This window comes from Dipteris shenzhenensis, chromosome 9, assembly GCF_047967505.1.
Source record: "Dipteris shenzhenensis isolate YYH24624 ecotype China chromosome 9, Dip_SZ_1.0, whole genome shotgun sequence".
NCBI lineage: Eukaryota > Viridiplantae > Streptophyta > Polypodiopsida > Gleicheniales > Dipteridaceae > Dipteris > Dipteris shenzhenensis.
In genome coordinates, this window is record NC_141604.1 from 39,440,360 (window position 1) to 39,452,924 (window position 12,565).

The 12,565-nt window shown below is 41.6% G+C and overlaps 1 pseudogene; it reads right to left on the reverse strand.

Annotated features, from left to right (window-relative positions):
* Nucleotides 1-6,160: 6,160 nt before the first annotated feature.
* Nucleotides 6,161-8,482, reverse strand: LOC147898621 (aldehyde oxidase GLOX pseudogene; annotated as a pseudogene).
* Nucleotides 8,483-12,565: the final 4,083 nt, after the last annotated feature.

Consider the following 12,565-nt stretch of genomic DNA (forward strand, 5'->3'; position numbering starts at 1 on the left):
AGGAATTATTTAGGAATTTTTTGGCATGGCTTCGATTGGCTACTTTGGAGTTTTCTATGCTATGGATGATCTAATCTACTCTAAACTAGATCTAGACCAACTGTCAAGCAATGAAAGAGCATCAAATAATTCCTTTTCTTTGTTCATTTTAGGTGTTGGCTCAGATGCATCGATGTAGAGGCTGATGTGTGTGTAAGAAGTGATTTTCATATGGAAGATTGCAAGATTGCAGCCACTCCCATGGAACAGAGTTTGAAACTTACAAAAGATTGAGAAAAGCCTACAATCAATTACAGGTACTATAGGCACCTCATTGGATCTCTTACATATCTGACTATCACACGGCTTGATATTTGTTATGCAGTAAGTTCACTTGCATAGTTTATGGAAAATCCAAAATAGTCTCACTGGAATGCAGCCAAAAGATTCTTGACATACGTCAAAGGTATAAGAAAGTTTGGAATAGAATACAGAGGAAGTCATCCAAGGTTGCATGGATACTGTGACAGTGACTATGCGGAGATTATGAGACTAGGAGATTTAGAACAGGATGTGTAGTTTTCCTTGGTCAAGGTGCTGTATCATGGTTGTCAAACAAGAAACCAACTGTTTCTTTGTCTTTAATTGAAGTAGAATATAGGGCACTCACTATAGATGCATGTGAGGCTATATGGCTCAGAAGACTATTGTCAAAAACAGATTACTTTGATGAATCAAAGCCAACAACAATATACTATGATAATCAATCGGCTCAAGCATTGGCCAAGTATCTAGTAAATCACTCCAAGACAAAGCACATTGATGTCAGAGAGCACTTCATCAGAGAAAGAGTGTTACTTGGTGACATCACACTACAACATTGTGATAGCAAAGAGAATGTTATAGACATCTTTACCAAACCACTCGGTAAAGAGCTTTTCAAGAAACACCAACAAGCTCTTGGTTTGACTTAGAGAAAGGACATTCCCATTAAAGGGGTGTCATGGTATGTAATGCTTAGCCCTTCTTCGAATCCCCAGAATCATCATCTTGAGGGAAGGCCTACTTCATGATGTTGATCTTGAGGGAAGGTGTTGAGAGACCACGCTTAACATCATGTGATTACATGTGCATAGCATTGACACTTATATAGTGCTATAAAGGAAAGGGTTAGATGCCCTAACCCTAACCCTAAATGGGTTTGTATATATTCTACATCTTCAACCAAATCTAGTGTACAGTTAGTCATTTGTCCTCTCTCCTCATCTCCACTCTTCTCCTCGCCCCTCTTCATATTTTGCCAAATACCCCCACTCCATGATGAATGTTCTTTTATCTCTATCCTCTAGAGCCATTCTAATTTGATTGCATCCATTGAAGCCATCAAGAAAGCTATACATTTCATGGTTGGTGGGCACATCGTCTAGCATTGTATCACAAAAGGGTAATGGAAAGGGATACGTTATTGTGGCTACACTTAGCTTGTAGTAATCAATGCAAACTCAAAGCTTATCATTCTTTTTTAGAACGATGACTATCAGTGATAGCCATGTTACCTTGTCCATAGGGTACATAAAGCCTACTCTTAGCAGTCTATCAATTTCCTCCTTTACTTTTTCCGCATAATTCGAGTTCATTTGGTATCTTTGTTGGACTACTGGGATTGCATCTTTCTTCAAATTTATTTGATGTTGATAATAGGATGGATCAACTCCTTTCATATCTGTATGTTGCCAAGCAAAGACATCTAAAAATTCAAGTAGTAAGTCCTTTAATGATTCCTTAAAAGGATTTTCCAACAAAGAACTCACTCATACCATTTTTGGACTACTTTCTATTCCAAGGTTCATTTCTTGAAGTTCATCCTCTTGAACTCTCACACACTTTCTGAGGTGGTCTTCAAAAGCTATTTTTGCTCGAACAACTGCTTGAATATATGGTGTAACATATTATTCTTCTTTCTCCTCATCAACATCCCATTCTTTAGATTGCTTTTCATCTGACTTCTATTTTTTGTTGTGTTTCTATTCCTGCTTCGGAATATCAGTCACTGAATTCGGATCTTTTGGAACTACAGCCACCCGACTTGAACAAGGATCAACTGCTTGCTTTTTAGCATAGTTGTGTATAATTCTTTGCACATCAATCTCAAATATAGAGATTAATGATGGATTTCTTTGAAGGAAACTTTTTTCCTTTCTAAATAGTGACCTTATCTGCTCCCCAATCCTGCTTTATCTTGATTGTTCTAAACCAAGGTCTACCCACCAGCAACATTGAATAAGATTTGTCCTTCCCTTCCAAATGAAGTACCACAAAGCTTGCCATGTAGGTCAATCCACAAACACTAATTTGTTGGTTCCTTACTATTCCAAGTGGCTGAATCCGTCTGTGATCCACCATCTTCACTTGAAAAGGGGCTGGTTGTAACGCATTTACACATAGCTTTTTATATAATTCTTCGGATAGTATGTTCACACCAGACCCACCATCCAATAAAACTTCTAGTACCATTTGGGATTTATAGTCCACTACAATCATAGGAACAGTATAATCTACATCCTCTATTTGGGTTGAGTTTACCTCGGGATCCTCTTGTTGGACTCTGAGGTCTTCTTCCTCCATTACTTCTGTTAACTGCTCCAGTTTCCTTATCCATTGGTTGTGGCTCCCAACATAGACAAAAGTTGGGTTTTGAAAGCTGGGACCAAATTCAAGATTTAATCCAAAGTCACATCAATTTTTGCCTTTAACAAATTCTAAAGCAGCTCCTTCTAGTTAGCTCCTTCTGTATTAGTATGATGTGCCATTGCATCTACCACCGAGTAATCACCTTCGTGCTTTTGCTTAGAAACAATACCCTTAATTGGCTGTGCTGCACTCCTTTGAACAACACCCACTTGCTCCTCCTTCTCTGGAACTAGCTCTGCCTCTTCAGGTTATCTTTTTTCCTCATCACTTCTTGCTACATGCATTTTTGAAACTATCTTCTGGTCTTCGAAGGTAACCTTTTCTTCTTCTTACCTTCTTCAACAACATTAACTTCCTCAATAAACTTCACTAGATTTTGCCAAACATGATCTTCTTTTTATTCCCATGGATCTTCCCCTTAGATCTCATGACCACGAGTGCCTCAGGACAACCTTGTTCTTTGGACATCTCGGTCTCCTTTTCACAACCTACACAATCAATCATAGGTCACTTGCAAAACAGTACTTAGATCTACCGCCCCACTTCGGGCAGGTTTAGTACTTTCTTTAGCTTCCTTTCTTAAAACATTTTCATCGATTTGTATAATTACAGCATTCTCCTATGTCGGTGGCTGTTGATTTTGATTTGCTAATTGTTGTTGTTGTTGAGGAAGATTCTAGTATGGTACAAGCAATATCCCATTATCATTTTAATGTTTGCACCAAAGCTCACATCCTGGTCCTTGTCTATGCCCTGGTTGTCCACAATAGGTACAATCTCGAGTGGCATTGTTTCTGTTGTATGGACAAGATTGGTTCCTCCAATTTGGATTGGGTGGACTCCATTGTTGTTGTGGAGAATTCACCCCTACCTAATTTGTTACAAGTGGTGGTGCTGCTATTGTGTTGCTTTGCAAATGAGAAGGGAGACTCCCCCTATAATTAGGATTAACCAACACCCATCATTGTCCTAATTTTTTTGAGAACAGTATTCACAACTGAGTTTTTGGGTTGAGCTTGCTTCCGTCAGTCCCATTGTCTTCAAGTGTTTCTTGATCTTCTTCTCGAGTGTATCCCCCTTAGAAGATGCAGAATTTTGTTTTTTTTTCTTAGGCTCCTTGGACCTCAACTTCTTCTCCTTCTTCTTGTTTTGTGTACAATGATGCGATTGATAAATCTTGAATGGATGGTAGATCTGCAAGTAGAGAATGAAAGTTAGACTTTCACTAAATTTCTTGTAACTATTGTAGGTTAGAATTGTTCTAATAGTACCGTTTAGAATTGGATAGGTTGAAAGTCATCAGGTGTTAATTGACCCAAAATGCAAAGATTTCATCTTGATGTGACTCTAGATAGCATGAGATGTGCCACCCCAAGCGTGAATGCTTCTTGAATGACCACCATTGCTTTGGTTGAGATAGTGCATCCTTGTGCCTTGTGTCCTGTGACAGTGTATGCTAGTGTGATTGGGAAAGTTGTCTTGTGGCACCACTTGCCATTAATTGGTTTTCTTTGATATCTTGTCGTGCGTAAGACAATTGGTTGCGATGCCATGTTGATGATAGCATGGATAGCTATAATAGTTCCATTGGTTGAGGAGCGCTTGATGTTATTGATAGTTACAGTTGCACCGTTGGCTGCTCTAATTGTCAAGTCAATGTTCTCGATGATGATAATTCTATCTCCATTTGCGATTTCAGTGATCTCATGGAATTTTTCATCATCTAGCCATTCTTTTAACAAGGGCTCATCGGTTGCATTTGTGGTTGGCAAGACAAGATATATCTCAGCAAGAGAAAATAGCTTGTGTAATACTTTTAGATCATAGTCTCTAGCATCAAGGCGATGGGAGCATATTATTGAAGTGTTGTTGTCCACAAACTATTCTGCTTGTTCTTCATTGATTATGATGCCGCCGAGGTAGTGATGTATCGATATCTTCTACTATCGGTTTTCTATCTCATAGGATGTTTAAAAACTGGAGGAAGTCACCATCGAGGGCATGATGTACAGATGTTTCATGGTGTAGATTGTGCCATGCTGCCAATGCAAAGATCTATTGATGTGGCATGTTTGGCAAAAGTCTGCCTGGTGTTTGCATATTTCTGGTAGTTGGGCAAGGTCTCCGAATAGCAGCACAAGTTTAATCAAATGGCTTGAGAATTGATTGTGATGTGACTGTGCATAGCTGTTTGCTTATAAGATCAAACATTATACTTGTCATCATGGCTATTTCATCGATGATTATCACATCAGCTTGGCTGATTGCTTGATGTCATTCATCTATTTTTGAAATGAAGGAGGATATAGAATTGCAAGTAGCTTGTGATCTTGAATTGGTGGTGAATAGTTGTAGCTATGCGGCCGAGTCCCATTGTTGCAGCACTTGTGATCATGGTCCATATTATAGATTTGTCACCTTTTACAAGCTGGTATGTGATATATCTGATCAAGAAGGATTTCCTAGTTGGCAGTGTGCCACAAATGATATGGAGTCCTTTCCCTTTAGAAATGATATCATTGTATATGTCACTTTGCTATGAGGTAAGTTTGGCATCCTCCATCTACATGAATTCATAAAAGAGAGGAGAGAAAGAGAGGAACGGAGAGGAGAGAAAGAAAATAAGAGAGAAGAGAAAGAGGGAAAAGAGAGAGTGAGGAAGAGGAAAGAGAGAGTGAGAAAGAGAGGAAAAGAGAGGAGAGAAGAGAGAAAAAAGAGAGAAAGAGAGGAAAAGAGAGGAGAGAAAGAGAGAGAAAAAGAGAGAAAGTGAGAGAGAAAGGAGAAGAGAATAAGATGGGAATAAGTAGAAGAAGATGTTGACGATGGAAGAGAGAGCGAGGAAGAAGAAAGAGAAAGCGAGAAAGAGAGAAAAGAGAGGAGAGAAAGAGAGAGAGAAAGAGAGAAAGAGAGGAGAGAAAGAGAGAGAGAAAGAGAGAAAGAGAGGAATTTGATCCATGAGTAATTTGACCATTCTAGTTCCTTTTGTTTGCCAGATGGTGATACTTTCTTCAAATAGTTGAAGTCTAGCATGTTATTCATAAAGTGGCATGTTGTATTTTTTTTGCCATCCCAAATCAAAATCATTACATTCAGTTGTCTCTACTAAGACTCTCTTCACTATCAGTAATACCATTCTCTTTGGATTGTGAGGGACTAGGATAGTCCTTTCTGTTCTATGATTTAAGATTTCAAGTTGCATACTCATGTTGTGAGGCAAGCAAATGGGAAAGGATGGATTTGTGTAGCAGCATGTTGTTTAGGACATGAACAACCACTCAAAAGAAAGTTAAGTTAATCACAAAAGGGCCCACATGAGGGACTAAAGCTTATGTTAAACTAAGGTTCTGGAAAAGAGAGCCTCACCTTAGCATTTAGCTTGCTGAAATTTAAAATTAGCTCAAATTCGTTGGTTGTATTGTGAGCCAACGGAAAACCAACTTATTAGAATTAGACTTTAATAGTCTGCCACCCTGGTTGTTAGCCCCTGTCACAGAGAATCCCTAGGTAGTGAGCTGGGATCTCTGGCAACACGAGTGTCTTTCTGACAGCCAGCATTTAATTTTCCGTTGATTTTCATGGTTGGCACTTTTATGGTATTTGCCAACTAGTTGTATGATTGTTTTTTACAAGCATCAATAGAAGTTCTTTACTCTCTTTAAAAAAAGAAGAAAAAAGAATCTTACACTTTATAGTTATATTACCGATTAGAATTTCAAATTTGCCAAGATTCAACATGGGCTAATCACCCACGACGAGCTGCACCCACACCCCTTCGCTGGGCACGTTCCCGTTCACCACCCACAAGAGATAGTAGCCCGACGGTGCTGCAATCGTATCCGTCGGTGCTGCCACCCTCACCTTGTACCTCCCTTCCTCCCAAAATTTTAGCCTTAGTAACCTCTGATTCATCGAGTACGAGTGCGTCGTGAATGGTGGACTGTATAGATTGATCTGCACATTTCCCAATATCCAGCTGCTGTTTGCTGCTTCCCCCATGGCGAATTCCATCATCAAATCTTCTGAGCCATACCCTATCGTAGTGCTCGACAACGAGGTGATCGTCGGACGCACTCCATCATATGCAGAGTCGAGGTAATATGGACTGTAAGTTTCGATTCTGAGCTCCGTCTGGTACAAAACGTCTGATCCGAAACTGTAACCCACGTTCGGATTGCTTCCGGCTACAAGAACTCTCCCATCCGGCAAGAGGATTGCAGTAGAGTGATACAATCGTGGAATCGAGGTTGCATTCAGGACCTCAAACCTTCCTCCGGCAGCTGCAGTGGGAGTGTAGAGGAATGGCGCCAGTGCAGGCTTCCTGGCCAAGCCCCATCCCGCGGTGCCCTGCTCAGCTCCGTTGATGATCAAAATTTCTCCTGTGGGTAGCGTTATCATGTCCCCCATCACCCTTCCCGTCGGCATATCCTCCATCTCCCAGCTAGGATCCAAATCTGTGATCACCATCCTCCCACAAGTTTTGTCACCGGCCACAAACACCCCTGCATTGGCTTGCTGGAACGAATCCTCTGGAGCTCCCCCACATATCATCACTTCCACTCTTTGGAAATTGTCCTCCGAGGACAAAGGCAACATTACAGAAGAGCCAGACGATGGATAGTTGCGGCTGCCCCCGGGCATTCTCGGAAAGGTTCTTATAATCCGATTGTTCTTGTAATCCAGCAAAACCGAGTCTTGATTAGCGAAGATGAAGACATTTCCGTCGGACGACAAATGCAAGAATGGATAGAGATTATTTTCCACATTGGGTACGTATGTCTCAGTGAGGAGGGGCAGATCGAATGTAATCGGAGCTTCTCCAACAGTGGGCACGTACTCGTAGCTGAACGCCCTTCGTCCACCTACGACTAACACACGATTGTCAGGTAAAATCTGATCGGAAGCATACCACCTATTTGTCGCAAGGCTATCATTTACCTCCACCCAATCGCAGCTGTCATCAAAGCAGGGACTGAATAGACGGATTGCCCGAATTCCGTCGTTGAAACCTCCGGTCTGAAGCAGTAATCCATCTGCAGTAAAAGCGCCGGACGAGCACCAGGTATCGGTAAGAACTTCCAGTGGACGCACGCTATAATTCGCTATGTTGAGCTCGACGGAATGAGCCCAACAATCCACTTTGAGGGCTCGGTCGTTGCTGTCGTTTCGACAACGACCGTCAGGTAGTCTTATCTGAGATGTCCCATAATCAGTGCGATCGAAGATCAAAACCTTGTTCGTGTGCATGAGCGTCATATGCATGGCAGAAACTCCAGCGTTCGAAACCTCGAGCTTCCATGATCCAGGACGAGCTCCATGAACCGCTATCAGCAGCAGCTCCAGATGGATAAAAAGGTAGAAAAGCAAAACATGGGCTGGTGTAGGCATGTGTAGGACTTGCATCGGAGGCTGAAACAGCTACTAAGCGTGGCTTGTACTGCTGCGTAGTGGAAGAGATGGGAAGATATGTCCGTCAATTTGAATTTTTCAAGGAAGTCCGTCGAATGCTTGCAGACACGTTGCGGTCACGGTGGGTTCCTTCAACTTCCTTGCATCGGTGGAGTGGTTGCCAAAATCAGAAGCCCAGGGAGTACTGACAAATGCATGAAAGCAATATCCCAACTTGCCCACGTTCTCAAGCATGCCGCTCGTGGCGGATACATCAACTAAGCTAATCAGGATGACTGAGATCACGATAATGCAACTTCCGACGAAAGTTTGCAGCCCAAAACTACGTCTCAAGTTTCCCAAATGCTGCCAATTTGTTGCAAAACTCACCTTGAGACGTATAAATTCTGTCATCTACGCTACAAATTCACACTGTGGGCGATGATTTTGCAGCCCTGGCAGCTTGCAGAGGGGTTCAATGAATGTGCGAAGTTGTTGTGGGTGGTACTTCGTCGAAATAGTGCAGTCTACAGCAACCGGATAGCATCTGACAACAGGCCAGTGAGTTCGGCAGAGATACTTACACTGCAAGCTCAGAAAACAATAATACATACCTATGCACCAGCCTTATGATGTCCGTCCACTGTACTGACCACTGCACCCCACCGGATTTTAATGTGAAGTAAAGCTGTTATACTTTCTCGATATTCTGAAGTAAAGTTTCTATTTCACTCTCATAGGATTCAGAAAGATGACATAGTGGACTCCCCACTACCCAGCGTTATCATTTCGGGTAATTCTTTAGCGGACATTGTACACAAAGTTAACCATAGCTTCTTTAAATGACCACCCTTGTTTTAAATATAAAGGACCCTTGTAGCATAAAGAGCAAAGCTTCTATAAAATTTCTCACAATCATGATATATTTGACACCTTTGTGGAACACATACTGATGTTCAAAATACACTAGCCATGTGGTGCTCTTAAGCCTTAGCCTTACCTTCCTTGTGTGTGTAATGCTTGAGAAGAAAAAAAGAAGAAGGTAGAGATGTTGCAAGGGCTGTCATCCCTCTATTAGAAAGCATGATTTGATTTAAGGAAATTAATTAACACCCAAAAATAGTATAGCAAAGAACAAGAGAGACAAATGATTGATTACATTGCCAATATGGTCAAAGCACATGCCATCATGGATTATACAAAATTTCCCTTTCACTATGTATTAGATCGTTACCCCATTGTTACAATGAATACACACTTCTAATAAGAATGCAAATCATGACAATTGACTCACCATGGATCAACACATCATGTTCTCTAATTTTCATAAATATGCTACAACACCTAATTATTAATGCACGAATGCTTTCTTCTAATCGATATGTTATATGTGCAAATTTTTTTGACAATATACCAAACCACAAGATGATTTTGCATATGAAGTGTCAATGTATAGAATGAGCGAATCTTATGGGAGATACTCCAAGGTACAAAGTGTGACTTCACCTATATTCCTATGAAACGATCATAATTTTCAAAGCGTATATTAAAATCAATCGGGAAAGAATTAGTAACAATAATGCTCTCTCTCTCTCTCTCTCTCTCTCTTATTGAGGATCCATCTCAACATCATGTGTTATCATATGTGCATAGCACTAACACATAGTGCTAAAAAGGAAAGGGTTGGAAACCCTAACCCTAACCCTAAGGGGGTTTGTATATATTATTTATTTTTAATAAAATCTAGTGTACAGTAAGTCATTTGTGGTGTGCTCTTTACTTGTGCTCTCTTTCCTCATCTCCACTCTTCTCCTCTCCTCTCTCTATCTCCATATTTCAGAGCATGGTTCTGCCTTCCGTTGAGGCACCATCCTTGAGAGTGTGAGAGCATGAGAAAGATCAAGACGTATTCTTCCATTCCATTCACTTTCGTTGAGTAATAAAGAATTTCTGCCCATTTGAGAGAAGTTTCTATCATTCATTTCCATCCGTTGAGTATTCATTCTTCAAGAGAGAGATCTTTGAGAGATTTTCGTCCATAGAGATTCTTTGTGAAAGAGAGAGGTTTCATCTCTTTGTTGATTGATAGAGAGAGAGAGAGAGAGAGAGAGAGAGAGAGAGAGAGAGATGTCAGTTTGGATCTCAGAAGAGGAGATAGAGAAATTTTCTTCTCCATTTGTTCTCTGTTCATTGGGAGAGAGTGCTTGAGAGGCTGACCTAAACTTCTACCTTGACTCAACCCTCCAACAAACAAGCATAGGCGGCTTAGGTCCCTCGACTATAGCTCATATAGAGCTCTAAATGACCTAGGTGAGCAACATCTGCAAGGGCGACTCCTTCAAGCACACACTTGTAACTTAGTCTAGCTCTGTGACTCAACATGACTCTACAACCGCTATCTACAGCCTATCTACAAGTGCCTTCTACAATTGAGACACTCCAGCGAGGCATCTATCGAGCAAAGCAGCGACTAAGAGCCTACTCTATAGCGGTGACTAAGAGGCTTGCCATACAACCATCTACGCCATCTACTGCTCCTGGCTGTTCACATAAGCAGCTCCAAGCTCTAAAACCCATGCCATGGCTTCTACACGAGATGCCTCCACAGGACTGTAGCGCCTCCAAGCTCACAACTCCTAAATGAGCCCACTTCAACAACAGATCCCTTCACTGACTACGCCTCAGAGGGCCTCACCCCATGCCCTTAGATCAGCTCCATCCATCCGCACAGCAGGCAATGCCATCTACCTCACGGGCAAGGCAACGAGCTCCTGGCTCTCAAATGCCAAGTGCGCCATCAACAAGCCAGCCCACTAGGGTCCAACAAGCACACACCACATGTCTCAAGCGACCTCCCTAGTACATCCACGACTCCATGCTCAACACAACTAAAACTGACGAGACGCGCTCCAACATCTCGAGACTGTCAAACATAGTGCCAGCACATCGGAGCTCCAAACTAGTCTACGCCATCGAGTTCAACAGCCTGCAAATCAGCCTAGCCTCACAACACCCTTATAGCCACAGAGCCGCCTCAACACAACTGAGCAATCAACGAGCTGACGAAAATATCTCGATCGATGGAATCTCACTAGATTTTGATGAATCCAGTAGATTTTGCAACCTTATCACCAACCTACTAAGGGTTGGCCATGCATTAGACATGTGGCATATCCATATCCTTAACACGTGTCCCCTTTTACACAAGAAAACGTCAACCTTATCTACCATGTAAGCAATTCCTGCCACATAGACACCGACACCACATAAGTGCTACCATGCCAGCAGTGATAACTGTTGCATGCCACCTTAGTAACGGGATTCATTGAGCCATGCCATCAAGGCCACATCATGCTACATAATCAATTGCCACATCATCGATGCCATGTCATATGTGCCACATGATCAGATGCATGTCACCTACCACATCATCAAGTGACATCATCACTACCATTTCATCAATGCCACATGGCACAGCCCCTGTCAAGCATAATAACCTCTTGCCAATCACACCACATATGACACCCAGCTGCCACACTACTTCACAGACACACCCCTTGCCAAGCACTGGCCTCTCCATCTAGATTAAGCGATATCTCTTGATCTAGGAAGAATTTGAGGGTGCTCCAAAAAGAAAAATGCTCGTCTTTTTGTGCTCTACTCGCTTGTCACATCACATGCACATTTTGTTGCAAGTACCATACACTTTCTAGCCTCGGCATCAAATCCACTTCTTGCACGCACATAAGCATCTACATCGATGCATCTGACCCAACACCTAAAACGAACACAAGAAAAGGAACTATTTACTGCATTTCATTGCTCCGTAGTTGGTCTAGATCTAGGTTACAGAAGAACTCGCACAATAGCAAGAGAGACTATGAATCTTGTAGAGATCGTTCAAGTCATCCTGAATGGACTACAAGAAGGATACGAGAATCTAGTCCATAGTAGTTCCACTCAACAGCAAATTCCAACACTACAAGATTTACAATCATTGCTTGCGGGAATAGATTCCTCTAGAGTGTTGTACAGATAGGCAACATGGCACAGAGCAGATGACCTTGGAGCAATCGTATTTGTTAGATCAGCAAATGTGGGTGAGCATCGAAGTTTGACAGCAGGCACAGGGGGAGGAGAAGATACAACACCTTTTCCAAAAGCAGGAGACAATAACACCTCGGCATAGGTCCGAGTTCTAGCAGTGATAAGGTCTTCGAACTACGACCAAGGCATAAACTTTATGTCGAGGTTAGCATCATTGAAGATAGAGTTCATGTCCAAAAACCTCGAGGTGTCACTATGTATAAACCCTCTATACCACGTGCATTCAAGGCCTATTTCTAAAATCCCTTATCTGTAAAATTTTCATTAATAAAATGTACCCCTTTTCTATACAAATCTATAAATTTTTCCCAAAACTATTTTAAATAGTCCCTTATGTATATTTATTTCTGTAAATTTTAGAAATAAAATATATCCTTCTGATTAACTCACGTGATAGGGTTAC